A 13,352-nucleotide genomic window follows, 5' to 3' on the forward strand; every position below is an offset into this window, starting at 1 on the left:
AACAGTTGAGATCATATATAGAGTTTCTAGTATTCTACAGAAAAATAGAAATGTGTTATAATGTTCAGAATCTTCAGATTTCAGTCCAGGGAAAAACAATCATTTTCTAGTTCATCCATGACTGTACTGATCAACAATACAACATATCATTCAACATATGAAACTTAGTTTGACATTTACCTCTCCCTGTTTTAAAGAGATCCAAAATTTGATGTATTTCAACAAATTTCTTTTAGGCCTTTATCTATTATTAACTCCTTGAGAAGGGCCTTCTGCTGGTGATTTAAAGGACAATTTTATCTACAGTTCACCTCTGAGCTTTTTATGAAGCACCCATGTTCACAAGGTCATATAAGGTCTCAAAAACCCAAAATTGGACTTATTCAGAACATAAAGGAGATGACGATTTTCAAAAAGCACATGTTTATGACATTCTCTTCGCAAAATTGTTTGAAGAAACAAAACTGACATCAGAAGCTGTAATCTAAGAAAAAAATATGTAACCATGAAAGACAAGAATCTAGTTAACCAATTTACAAATTCAGGTACTATGCCCTATGAAATGAAGATATTATATGTGTTTATATATAATCCAACTGATACCTTTAGGTTCCTCCGTTGGAGAAAGAAGGGAAAATGATTCAAATAGACAAGACATTCTCTTAATTGCTCCCTCCGATATGGATCTTTTGAGAAGCTGTAGAAAGTAAATACATAAAAATGAGAAATTTGGCCTCTTAAAACCATTATAAGAACACATCTAGAGCAGGAATATGCATCAACATTATAAGAACACATCTAGAGCAGGGATTGTTAGCCCTTATGTTTTGATGATGTTCTTACAACCACCATTATCGGTACTAATGACTTATTAAGTGTAAATGTAGTAAACTCATTTGTCAAGCTCATTAGTGCCATTAATGGAGGACGGATGGAATATATGCTACAACGAAGATATCCAAAGGAGGAGGAGGCCAAGAGATGAAGCAACGTTATTTCAAGAACGACAAATTCGACTAAAAGCTTCATCCTATTAGCTTTCTTTTGTTTTTCTCTCTAGTGCTAGAATGTAGGCAAAGAGTTACTGAGTTTACTTGAAGCTATTGGGAATCACACACACGTTTTTAGACTTGTGCTTTTAAGCGTTTTTCACAAAATACTATTTTTCACAAGTATGAGTACCTATCTGCAAAATTCTTTTTCCAAGCAGTTTGTTTTTAGTATTAAAAACATTTTACAAAGTTTCAGAATTTTCAGAGGTAAAATGAATATTTTGGAAATATTTCAACTTGGTCAAATAACCTGATTTCAGAATATGTCAGAAATCGGTCGACCGGTCCGGTCGACCGATCCGATGACCTTTCTTTCGCAAGTATGAGTACCTATCTGCAAAATTCTTTTTCCAAGCAGTTTGTTTTTAGTATTAAAAACATTTTACAAAGTTTCACAATTTTCAGAGGTCAAATAAATATTTTGCAAATATTTCAAGTTGGTCAAAAATCAGATTTCAGAAAATATCAGAAATAGGTCGACCAGTCCGGTCGACCGATCCTATGACCTTTCGCCAGTATTTTTCCAGAGAGTCGTCGGTCTACCGGTACGGTCGACCGAAATTTCAATCTTTAAATCGGTCGACCGCGCCGGTCGACCGATGAGTCTCTGCTTGTTTTCCATATTTTCCTTAGCTGCTCGCGGTCGACCGAATTTTTCGGTCGGTCGACCGAAGTGATTTTTTGGTCGACCGAAGAGAATCCGAACCAAGTGACTCGGATAGTGATGAAGAAGGAGCCAAACTTGCTCTTCATGACCCAAATGTTTGTTTCATGGCAAATGAACATGAGGTAATATCCGAGGCCGAAAGTGAATCTTTTTATATGCAATGTGACATAGCTATGGCTTTAGAAGAGTTGAACTTTGAATTTAAAAGAATGTCTAAAGAATACTCTTCTTTCAAAAAATTGCATGCCTCTTGTGATATTAAGCTAGAACAACTAACAACCTCTCTTGCTCTAAAAGATGAATTGCTTGGAGATCTCGATTTTGAGAACAAGCAATTAAGATCAAAGATTGAAAGACTAGAAATTGAGGGTTGTAGGACTAGACCCACTCATGCTTATGCCAACTACAATCACCATGGTAGAAATAGGTTTCATGGTTCTAACATTCGTACATACAAAAGAAATTTTGTATGCACCTATTGTATGAGACATGGACACATTTCTACTCATTGTAGAATTAAAGACAATGAAGATTTTTATGGTTTGATATGGGTACCCAAAGGTACCAAAACTACTAACCACCAAGGACCCAAGACATGGGTACCTAAAGCTACTACACCTTCATCTTCTTCTTTTGTAGGGAACGTCACGGCAACGACGTAAGGAGATGTGGTACCTTGATAGTGGTTGCTCACATCATATGACGGGCAACAAAGAGTTATTTGCAACCCTATCAAGGATTGAAGGAGGCAATGTCTCCTTCGGTGGTGGTGAGAAAGGTAAAATCATTGGTATCGGTTCTATTGGTAAGAAACCCTCACCCATTATTGAAGATGTTTATTTAGTAAATGGCTTGAATCATAATCTTCTTAGCATTAGCCAATTAAGTGATAAAGGTTTTGATATTTCTTTTAAACCGGATAAATGCATCATTAGTATGGATGGAAAAATTGTTTTTATTGCAAATCGCAAGTCTAATGTTTACATTTTTGAGATGAATGAGTTAGTGAATCAAGATGTGAAGTGTCTTGCGGCAATTGATGAAAATCCTTGGATTTGGCACAAGAGACTTGGACATGCAAATATGGAGTTAATATCAAAATTGTCTAAGAAGAATCTTGTGAAAGGGCTACCTAGCTTGCACTTCATAAAAGATACAATTTGTGAGGATTGTGCCAAAGGTAAACAAACAAAGTCTTCTTTCAAATCCATCCATGAGGTATCGACTTCTAAACCCTTGCAATTACTTCATCTTGATTTATTTGGTCCTATGCGTGTTACCTCTCTTGGAGGCAAACACTATGTTTTTGTGATTATTGATGATTTTTCTCGTTTTACATGGACAATATTTCTTGCTAAGAAAAATGATTGTTTTGAAGAATTTGCTAATCATGTTAAAAGAATTGAAAATGAAAAGGATTTGAAAGTTGTTAAAATAAGAAGTGATCATGGTGGTGAATTTCAAAATGAATTTTTCTATGATTTTTGTGCTCATCATGGTATAACTCATATGTTTTCCGCTCCTAGAACACCACAACAAAATGGTGTTGTTGAACGGAAAAATCGTACCATACAAGAGATGGCACGCACTATGTTAAACTCATTTGATTTACCAAAATATTTTTGGGCGGAAGCCGTCAATACGGCTTGCCCTGTTTTAAATCGTGTTTTGATTAGACCAAAGCTTAAGAAAACTCCTTATGAACTTTATTATGGAAAAACTCCTTTCATTGGTTATTTTCGTGTCTTTGGTTGCAAATGCTTTATTTTAAATACAAAAGATCACCATGATAAATTTGATTCCAAAATTGATGTTGGTATTTTCTTGGGTTATGCACCTCGAAGTAAGGCTTATAGGGTCTTCAATAAACGAAGCCTCGTTGTTGAAGAGTCTATAAACGTTACTTTTGATGAGACTAATGTTGGCTCTCAAGTTGTGTTGCCTAGGAAAGATGATGATGATGATATTGAGGGAGGATTGGACTTGTTGCAAATCAATGACACTCCCTCTATAGAAGTTCAAAAGGATGTGGATAGCACAAACGCTCAAGATCAAGTTGAACCACCTAAAGCTTGGAAATTCACATCAAATCATCCAAAGGAACAAATCATTGGGAGCCCTTCAAAAGGAGTTATAACTCGCTCAAAAGCCTTGAGTGAATGTGGTAATGTTGCATTTCTATCTCAACTAGAACCTAAAAAGGTTAATGATGCTTTAAATGATGAGTTTTGGGTTTTGGCTATGCATGAAGAATTAAACAATTTTCAAAGAAATGAAGTTTGGAAGTTAGTTCCTAGACCTAACAATGCTAGTGTTATTGGTACAAAATGGGTTTTTAGAAACAAACTTGATGAACATGGCATTGTAACTAGAAATAAAGCACGTTTGGTTGCCCAAGGATACAATCAAGAGGAGGGCATAGACTATGATGAAACCTTTGCACCGGTTGCAAGGTTGGAATCTATTAGGATGTTTTTGGCATTTGCTAGTTTTAAAAATTTCAAACTATTTCAAATGGATGTCAAAAGTGCTTTCTTAAATGGTTTTATAGAAGAGGAAGTGTATGTTGAGCAACCCCCCGGTTTTATAGATCATGCTTTTCCTAATCATGTTTACCGGGTACAAAAAGCTTTATATGGGTTGAAACAAGCTCCTAGGGCTTGGTATGCTCGCCTCTCTAGTTTTCTTATTGAAAATGGTTTTTCAAAAGGAACAATTGATAACACACTTTTTGTGAGAAAAAGGAAAAATGATTTCATTTTGGTTCAAATATATGTGGATGACATTATTTTTGGTGCTACTAATGAATCCTTGTGCAAGGAATTTTCTAAAGTTATGCAGGATCACTTTGAGATGAGTATGATGGGAGAGCTTACATTCTTTCTCGGGCTCCAAGTCAAGCAAACTAAGGATGGGATCTTCATTTCACAAAGCAAGTATGCGAAGGAATTGGTGAAGAAATTCAAGTTGGAGAATTCTAAGCATGCGCCTACTCCCATGAGTACTAGTGTTAAGCTTGATGCGGATGAGAGTGGTGAAGATGTGGACCAAAAACTATACCGAGGTATGATAGGTAGTCTTCTTTATCTCACCGCTAGTAGACCCGACATCATGTTTAGTGTATGTGCTTGTGCACGTTTTCAAGCCTCTCCTAAAGCATCTCATTTAATTGCGGTTAAAAGGATCATTAAGTATGTTAATGGAACTTTTAACCTTGGTTTGTTTTATCCAAAAAGCACCACTTTTGATTTATATGGTTTTTGTGATGCCGACTTTGCCGGATGTAAGGTAGATCGCAAGAGTACTAGTGGAACATGCCAATTCTTAGGAAATTCCCTTGTTTCTTGGGCTTCCAAGAAACAAAATTGTGTTGCATTGTCCACTACGGAAGCGGAATACATTGCCGCCGGCTTATGTTGTGCTCAAGTTTTATGGATGAAACAAAGTTTAGTTGACTATGATTTGAATTTTCAAAATATTAAAATCTTTTGTGATAACACAAGTGCCATAAATATTTCCAAAAATTCGGTTTTGCATTCTAGAACTAAGCATATTGACGTGCGCCATCATTTCTTACGCGATCATGTAGAGAGACAAGATGTATCCCTAGTATTTGTTGACACCAAATCTCAACTAGCGGATATATTTACTAAGCCTCTTGGAGAGGATGATTTTTGTCGCATAAGAAATGGTTTGGGCTTATGCACTATGTGAAAGTTCTACATTGCTTGCTTGACTAGTTGTATTTTGCATTTAGTATTTCTCTTTACCCCATTTTTGATGGTGACAAAGGGGGAGAGAAATCTCCTCATTTGTTGCATATATTTAGGGGGAGCTCATAGATAGGGGGAGCACCTATCTATAAGCTATCTTATTTTTGCTCTTATATAATGGTTGGTTGTCATCATCAAAAAGGGGGAGATTGTTAGCCCTTATGTTTTGATGATGTTCTTACAACCACCATTATCGGTACTAATGGCTTATTGAGTGTAAATGTAGTAAACTCATTTGTCAAGCTCATTAGTGCCATTAATGGAGGACGGATGGAATATATGCTACAACGAAGATATCCAAAGGAGGAGGAGGCCAAGAGATGAAGCAACGTTATTTCAAGAACGACAAATTCGATACTATTTTTCACAAGTATGAGTATCTATCTGCAAAATTCTTTTTCCAAGCAGTTTGTTTTTAGTATTAAAAACATTTTACAAAGTTTCAGAATTTTCAGAGGTCAAATAAATATTTTGCAAATATTTCAAGTTGGTCAAAAATTCAGATTTCAGAATTTTTCATACTTATGTTTTTAAGCGTTTTTCACAAAATACTATTTTTCACAAGTATGAGTACCTATCTGCAAAATTCTTTTTCCAAGCAGTTTGTTTTTAGTATTAAAAACATTTTACAAAGTTTCAGAATTTTCAGAGGTCAAATAAATATTTTGCAAATATTTCAAGTTGGTCAAAAATCAGATTTCAGAAAATATCAGAAATCGGTCGACCGGTCCGGTCGACCGGTCCTATGACATTTCTTCAGCATTTTTTCCAGATTGTCGTCGGTCGACCGGTACGGTCGACCGAATTTTCAATCTTTAATCGGTCGACCGTGCCGGTTGACCGATGAGTCTCTGAGTGTTTTACCAAATTTTCTTAGCTGCTCGCGGTCGACCGAATTTTTCGGTCGGTCGACCGAAGGACTTTTTCGGTCGACCGAAATTCTCTTCGGTCAACCGGATTTTCCCTTTGGTCAGCCGCGACTTTTTTTAAACGGTCATTTACATCGAACAATGTGCTTTCACTTGTTAGTGATTGGCACAGTCTGTGATGAGGGTCTGAAGAAGAGATTATTATCTCATTTGGGAAGATTTGTTTTTGTTTTAAAATGATTTAAACTTTTCTATATAAACCCCCCAGACCTCTTCTTCTTCCTTAGCCCTAACGTTTGAAAAACCAGAGAGCTTTTTCTGTTTCCAGAGTAAATTTTCAAAACTCTGTTTTTCTCTCTGTTTCAAGTGTGATTCACCTCCCAGCTTCAGTATACCTTCTCTTTGCTATAAGGGCTGTGTAAAGAGAGGTTCTTGCATTTCTTTCTTCTGCTGTGTGAGTGAGATCTGTGGAGATCTACTGTGAGGGAGTGTGATCTGTGAGATCAAACTGTGTAGTGAGAGAGATCTGTGGAGATCGCTGTGTAGACGAAGTTCCGGCTTCCAAACCGGGTGTGTAGTGGATTTCTCCTCGAGAGTGGGGAGCGGGGACGTAGGCCAGAGGGCCGAACCTCGTTAACACATCGCGCGTCAAGGATAACGAACTCCTAACTCTATCTCTCTTTCATTTATCGCATTTCTGTTTTGTGGTTTGCTTGTACTGTTTTTTAATTGCATATTAGAGCGTCTTGACCCTAATCACCCCCCCTCTAGGGTCCAACAGGGATATGTACTTCAACTTTTTTTTTTAATTTTCAGAGAAAACGGTTGAGCGGTTACATGGCGCAAGTTAGCAGGCGATTCCTCTGCTAACCTGCTCCCCCGCTGAGATTCTAATGGCGAGGAAGAAGAAGATCAGAGGAATCAAGCTTCTGAACATTGGATTAGGAGCTTCGAATTCAAGTTCAAAGGCCTTGGATGATCAATCCAACGATGATGATGATGGATATATCTCTGGCCCTAGATCAATCGACGATGATGATATCTCTGTGATGGGATCAACTGGTCCAAAAGGGAATAGGATTTCAAGATCGATGGAGGAAATTCTTGCTTCAAGCTCTAGGATGGATCATGTTGATGATTCTCTGAGACTAGGAGTTCTTGATTCAAGCTCGAGGATGGATCATGTTGATGCTCTGAGGCTAGGAGTTCTTGATTCAAGCTCGAGGATGGATCTTGTTGCTGGATCTATGAGGTCAGGAGGCCTTGCTTTGGATCGTAAGCTCTGTAAGTCTCTCTCTCCTCTTAATGGCGTGAATAATTCAGCTAGGATTTCTTGGGCTCAAGAATCCGAGATGGAGAATGATTCCTCTGTTTCTTATTCTCAACACTCAAAACTGGTTAATGAGGGGATTAATGTCCCTAAGGAGTCAGTTACTAGGGTTTCTTTGGTTCAGAAAGCAGATCTTGATTTTCTTGAACCAAATGGCTCAAATTTCCCCCCCTTGAATCGTGAGGAATCTACAAAATTTGCCTCAGATGATAAACTAGCGCCCAATTCATCTACAGAGAATGTCACAAAAAGTTGGTCTAGTTTATTTGCTGACAACAGGAAGGCAGGGAATGGAATGAATCTGGATTATTTGCCATCAGAGGATAAAGATACTGTTATCTTCAATGATGAGGAATGGAATGAAGGAGTTTCTATGTGGAATTTCTCCTTAATTGGCCAGGTTTTGGGAGTTAATATTAGATTTAAGGCTATGGAGAGCTATGTTCATAAGCTTTGGTCTCCTATACCTGATATTTGCCTTCTCAAACCAGGATTATTTCTGTTCAAATTCAAAAGCAAAGATGATATGAACGAAATCTTAGGTAGGGGTCCTTGGTTCTTTGGCTCACGACCATTTCTGTTGAAACCTTGGACTATTGGGGAGGAAATTGGTAAGTCAGATGAATGCATTTATCCTCTGTGGATTCAATTACCAGCTCTAAGGCTTAATTTGTGGAATGCTAAAGGAATTAGCAAAATTGCTAGTATGATAGGAAAGCCTATTGCAACAGACAAGCTTACTGCAAATAAACAACGTTTGGCATATGCTAGGGTATTGGTGGAGGTGAAATTGCCATGTCCTCTCCCTGACCATATCACCATAAAAGGACCTGATGGAAATAAATATAAACAAAGGGTGATTTATGAATATAAGCCTAGATGGTGTGACTGGTGCAAAGTTATAGGACATGATTCAAACTTTTGTAAAAAACATCCCAAAGTCCAAAAATGGATTCCAAAGCAAAAAGTTGATAATAAAGCACAGATGAATTCTGAGTATGATAAGCCAGTTTCTCAGAGTCTGGCTATTGATGAGGACTTGCTAGATAAGGGCTATGGTATTAAATCTCCTATGCATGTTGCACATGCTAACCTGGTGAATTATGAGACTTCAGTCCATAAACAAGCTAAGGGATCTGGTAAACATGTTTGTTTAGAGGCTATGTATACTCATAGTCAAGAAAGGCACCTGACTGCAGGTGGGGGCACAATAAACCTGCAGAGACAGGAAGGAAACAGATTTTGCTCAGGTGTTGTACAAACTGATCATTTGCAGCAACTATTATCAAATCCTATAGATGTGAATCTCAAGTTGCTCAGGTGTTGTACAAACTGATCATTTGCAGCAACTATTATCAAATCCTATAGATGTGAATCTCAAGTCAAGTGGAGGCATGCTAACTAAAGGTGACTGTTCATCCTACCTGAATTCAGGGGCTGTGCATGCTGTGCACGTTTTACAACAGGGAAGTGGTGGAACATCCCTATATCAATCTGAGGGTCCCTGGGTGAAAATCCAAAGGAAGGCTCAAAAGCAACCTATTGGGATTGATAATTCTCTATCTCTCCTGGATGTTCTGGATAATAATCCCTCTATTGATAGAGAGAAGCAGTTAGGATGATTTTCTCCTTTTGGAATGTTAGGGGATTGAACAAATCCTCTAAGCAACTTTTAGTGAAAAACCATATATCTCAATATCACATTTCTTGTCAAGCTATACTAGAAACAAAGATTAATGATAACAATTTGCCTATTATTGACAGGAAAATAGCAAAAACTGGAGTTGGATATCAAATATAAATTTTGCTGGAAAAGCAAGGATTATTATTATGTGGGATCCCAATATTCTGGATATTAAAGTTGAAGTATTATCATCTCAACATATCACTTGTAAGGCCAAATCATTGGATGGAAGATTTGAGAGCTACTTCTCAGCAGTGTATGGGTTTAATCAAATAAGTGCCAGAAGGAGTTTATGGTCAGAGTTGAAGGATGTATTCCAAGCTATTGGTAATTCTCCATGGCTCCTAAGTGGGGATTTTAACTCAGTTATCAACAATGAAGAGAAAATTGGAGGTACATTGCTTTCAGAGGCTGATTTTAGTGATTTCAGAGATTTTATATATGACCGTCAGCTCAATCACCTTAATACTACTGGATGTTTTTACACATGGAACAAAAAACAAGATGCAAACTCTAGAATTTGGAGTAGATTGGATAGAACTTTGGTGAATGACTCTTGGTTACACATGTTTTGTTCTAGCCAAGTGGAATACCTACTACCTAGCTTCTCAGACCACTCTCCTGCTCTGATCTTTATTTTTGAGGATAATGTCCAAGGCAAATGACCTTTTAAGTTCTTTAATATGTGGACAAAGCATGAGAAGTTCATACCTACTGTTTCAGAAATCTGGCAATCTGAAATTTCAGGTTACAAAATGTATTTAGTATGCACAAAACTGAAACATCTTAGAGGTGCATTAAAAGATCTCAACAAGAGGCATTTCAGTAACATAAGTGAACAAGTTCAAAGAGCAAAACATTCTCTGGAAGAGGTCCAAAAAATCTCCAAGCATACCCTTTAAATCCTTCTTTTATCAACAGGAACAAAATAATGGTCCTTTATAACTGTCAGGGACAAAGATTAACTGAGGGGGAGGAAATTGCAAGGGAATTGGTGTCCTATTACAAAAATCTCATGGGAGTTTCAATTGATACAATAACACCAGATACAAGGGTTATTAATTCTGGCCCCTGTCTGTCTGTATCACAGGCCAGCTTACTATCAAAATCAGTATCCAAAGATGAAATCAAAGATGCACTATTCTCTATGGATGATAATAAATCCCCAGGTCCAGATGGTTTTAGGGCCTTATTCTTCAAATCTACATGGTCAATAATAGGTGATGATGTCACTCTCGCCATTGAGGATTTTTTCAAAACTGGAAAATTGCTGGGTGTGGTAAACTCAACCTCCTTAACACTTATCCCCAAAGTGAAGTGTCCCAAAACTCCCTCAGATTTCAGGCCCATTTCTTGTTGCAATTGCCTATACAAGATCATTTCTAAAATCTTAGCTAACAGGATCAAATCTGTCATGTGATTTCTGGTGAATGAAGCACAAAATGCATTTATTAAAGGAAGGCATATAACAAGTAACATCTTGTTAGCACATGATCTAGTTAAAGGATATAATAGGAAGCATATTTCCCCCAGAATCATGCTAAACATAGATATTAAAAAGGCTTTTGACACTATCAGTTGGAAGTTCATTCAAGAAATGCTTAAGGGGCTGGGGTTTCCAGAACTGTTGATTACTTGGGTCATGGCTTGTATAACTAATCCAAAATTCTCCATATCCCTCAATGGATCCCTCCATGGATACTTCAAGGGCGAGAGAGGCTTGAGACAAGGAGACCCTCTTTCTCCTTATCTCTTCATATTGGGTATGGAATACCTTTCCAGGAATTTAGACATGCTGAGAAATGACAGAGTCCAACTGTAATTTCTGCAGTTTTGATGAATCCTTTCGACTTCGTTGCTTCCAATGGCCTCGTCTACGACTCCTCTACTCTATTCTCAAGATACCATGAGAATCATCTATCCCCAAGCTCCCATGAGGATCGCTAAGCTCCCGAAGAGAAGATACACCCGTATCACCTGGGCAAGGGTATGTCAGGGAAAGAAGAAAGGTGGGTTAGGAGTATACTCAGTCTCTACTTGGAACCAGACAGCTGCTCTAAAATTACTATGGCATTTCCATATCAATAAAGAGTCCCTCTGGATCAGATGGGTTCATGGGACCTATTTAAGACGTGGAGATATCTGGAATGTGAGTGTAAAATCTGATGATTCCTGGATGTGGAAACAGTTACTGAAAGCCAGAGATAAAGCTGTTCAATACTGTGGAGGAGTGGAGAATCTAATACAACTTCTAAATTCCTGTACAATCAACTCCAAATTACAAGTATCTGCAGTATATCATGCCATATCCCCTGTAACATATGCAGTTCCATGGCATATTACTGTGTGGGATAAGAGATGCTACCCAAAGCATGCATTTATATGCTGGTTAGCTGTCCAAAACAAATTACTCACTCAGGACAGGTTGTTGAGAAGAGGCATTATAAATGAAAATGTCTGCTGCTTATGCTCAGGTGGTAATTTAGAGAGCCGTGATCATCTCTTCTTTGATTGCAGCTTCTCTAGGGAGATATGGAATAATATAATGGATTGGCTTCAATTCTCTTGGAAATCTTGTGACTGGAATCTCCTTATGAAGTGGTTCTGCACCAGACTGAGAGGAAATGGCTTTAAACAGGGCATTAAAAAGAATGGCTTTATCTGCCGCTATCTACAGAATTTGGTGTGAAAGGAATGCAAGAATTTTCTAATCTAAGACCAAAGGTGTTGAGCAATTGGCTAATAATATCAAGATGGACATATTGATCAACAACCTAAATATTTCTATTTTGGAGGAAGATAGAGTATGGCTCCTCTCTCTGTAAAAGAGCAGCATCCAATATTGCTGAGTTTTTAAGAGGAAAGTAAGCTTTGAAGGACCCTGGCGGAGGGAAATAGAGTATGTTTAACTCTTTGCTAATTGTAAGCTCAGGTTATTTTGGGCTTTAGATTTAGGTTTTGTTATCTCACTCATATGATGAGATCATGATGTACTAACATTTTTCCAATTTGGTGGTGAATAAAATTTCTCATTTACCAAAAAAACTCCATGTAATTCATCATTCAACTACATCAGGTGTGTAATCCGTGACATCAACATGAATGAACCCAAGGTAATGTTTCAAACGGAATATGCGTATAACTTCAAAAAATTATCATGCTCCTTCAGGAAAAAGGAGGAAATAAAGATTGAAAAATAGATAAACTGCTAAAATGTGCATCCATCAAAAAGAAAGACAGATAGATATTAACTCTGCAGGATGCACAAAATTCGAGAGATAGAATAAGAAATATGTGATGATAAGGAAAGAATTTCTTACTGAATCTTTATTGCCATGACCATATTTGCTCTGCATCTGTAACAATTGCCAATTACTGGTATTAAAATCATACACATTTAAACACCATACAAAAGAAGGATTTAAAACAATAAAATTTCATCTACTGACCTTGAGAGAGAAGTCAGTTATATCTAGCAACAATAGTTTGGCCTCAAAGTGATGCGCTAGTGCCTTTGCAAGCATCTGTTGATATAGCTCTTCAAATACGTATCTCTACAATCAGTATGGAGCATAAAATATACATATAGCTAAAATGCTTAAATAGCACACTACATATTTCAAACTTGGGTGATTACCTGCAGGGCTTGAGAGTAGAATGGCTCGACTTGCATGAGATAGCTTCCGAGTATACTTAGTAATTTCTGCTTGCTTTAAATGAACAAAGGCTGCACTTGTCAAGACAGCATGGGTTTGATCACTGCTGCAAAAGATAGGAACAATTAGAATAAACAAACAACATTGGTTACTGGAATAGGGGCATTTCAAACTTTGAAAGCAAAACTCGAAGATGTAGCTACAATGAAATACCACAATGAAATAACCCTTTTCCAACCACACGAAGAAAATGAATTGAGATATAAACACATTTGTGTAGTTTTTTTTCCTCAATTGAAATCAAGAAAACATATCAACACT

At 37.4% G+C, this 13,352-nt stretch overlaps 1 long non-coding RNA gene across 1 annotated transcript; it reads right to left on the reverse strand.

Annotated features, from left to right (window-relative positions):
• Nucleotides 1–613: 613 nt before the first annotated feature.
• On the reverse strand, nt 614–12,902 carry LOC109828127. The gene is made up of 3 exons (XR_002243613.1): nt 12,825–12,902; nt 12,696–12,731; nt 614–697 (listed from the first exon to the last, which is right to left on the reverse strand). It is a non-coding gene; the product is annotated as an uncharacterized LOC109828127 (long non-coding RNA).
• Between the last annotated feature and the right edge of the window lie 450 nt (nt 12,903–13,352).

The sequence above is a fragment of the Asparagus officinalis genome, unplaced genomic scaffold, assembly GCF_001876935.1.
Source record: "Asparagus officinalis unplaced genomic scaffold, Aspof.V1 AsparagusV1_Un740, whole genome shotgun sequence".
In the NCBI taxonomy this organism is placed as follows: Eukaryota; Viridiplantae; Streptophyta; class Magnoliopsida; order Asparagales; family Asparagaceae; genus Asparagus; species Asparagus officinalis.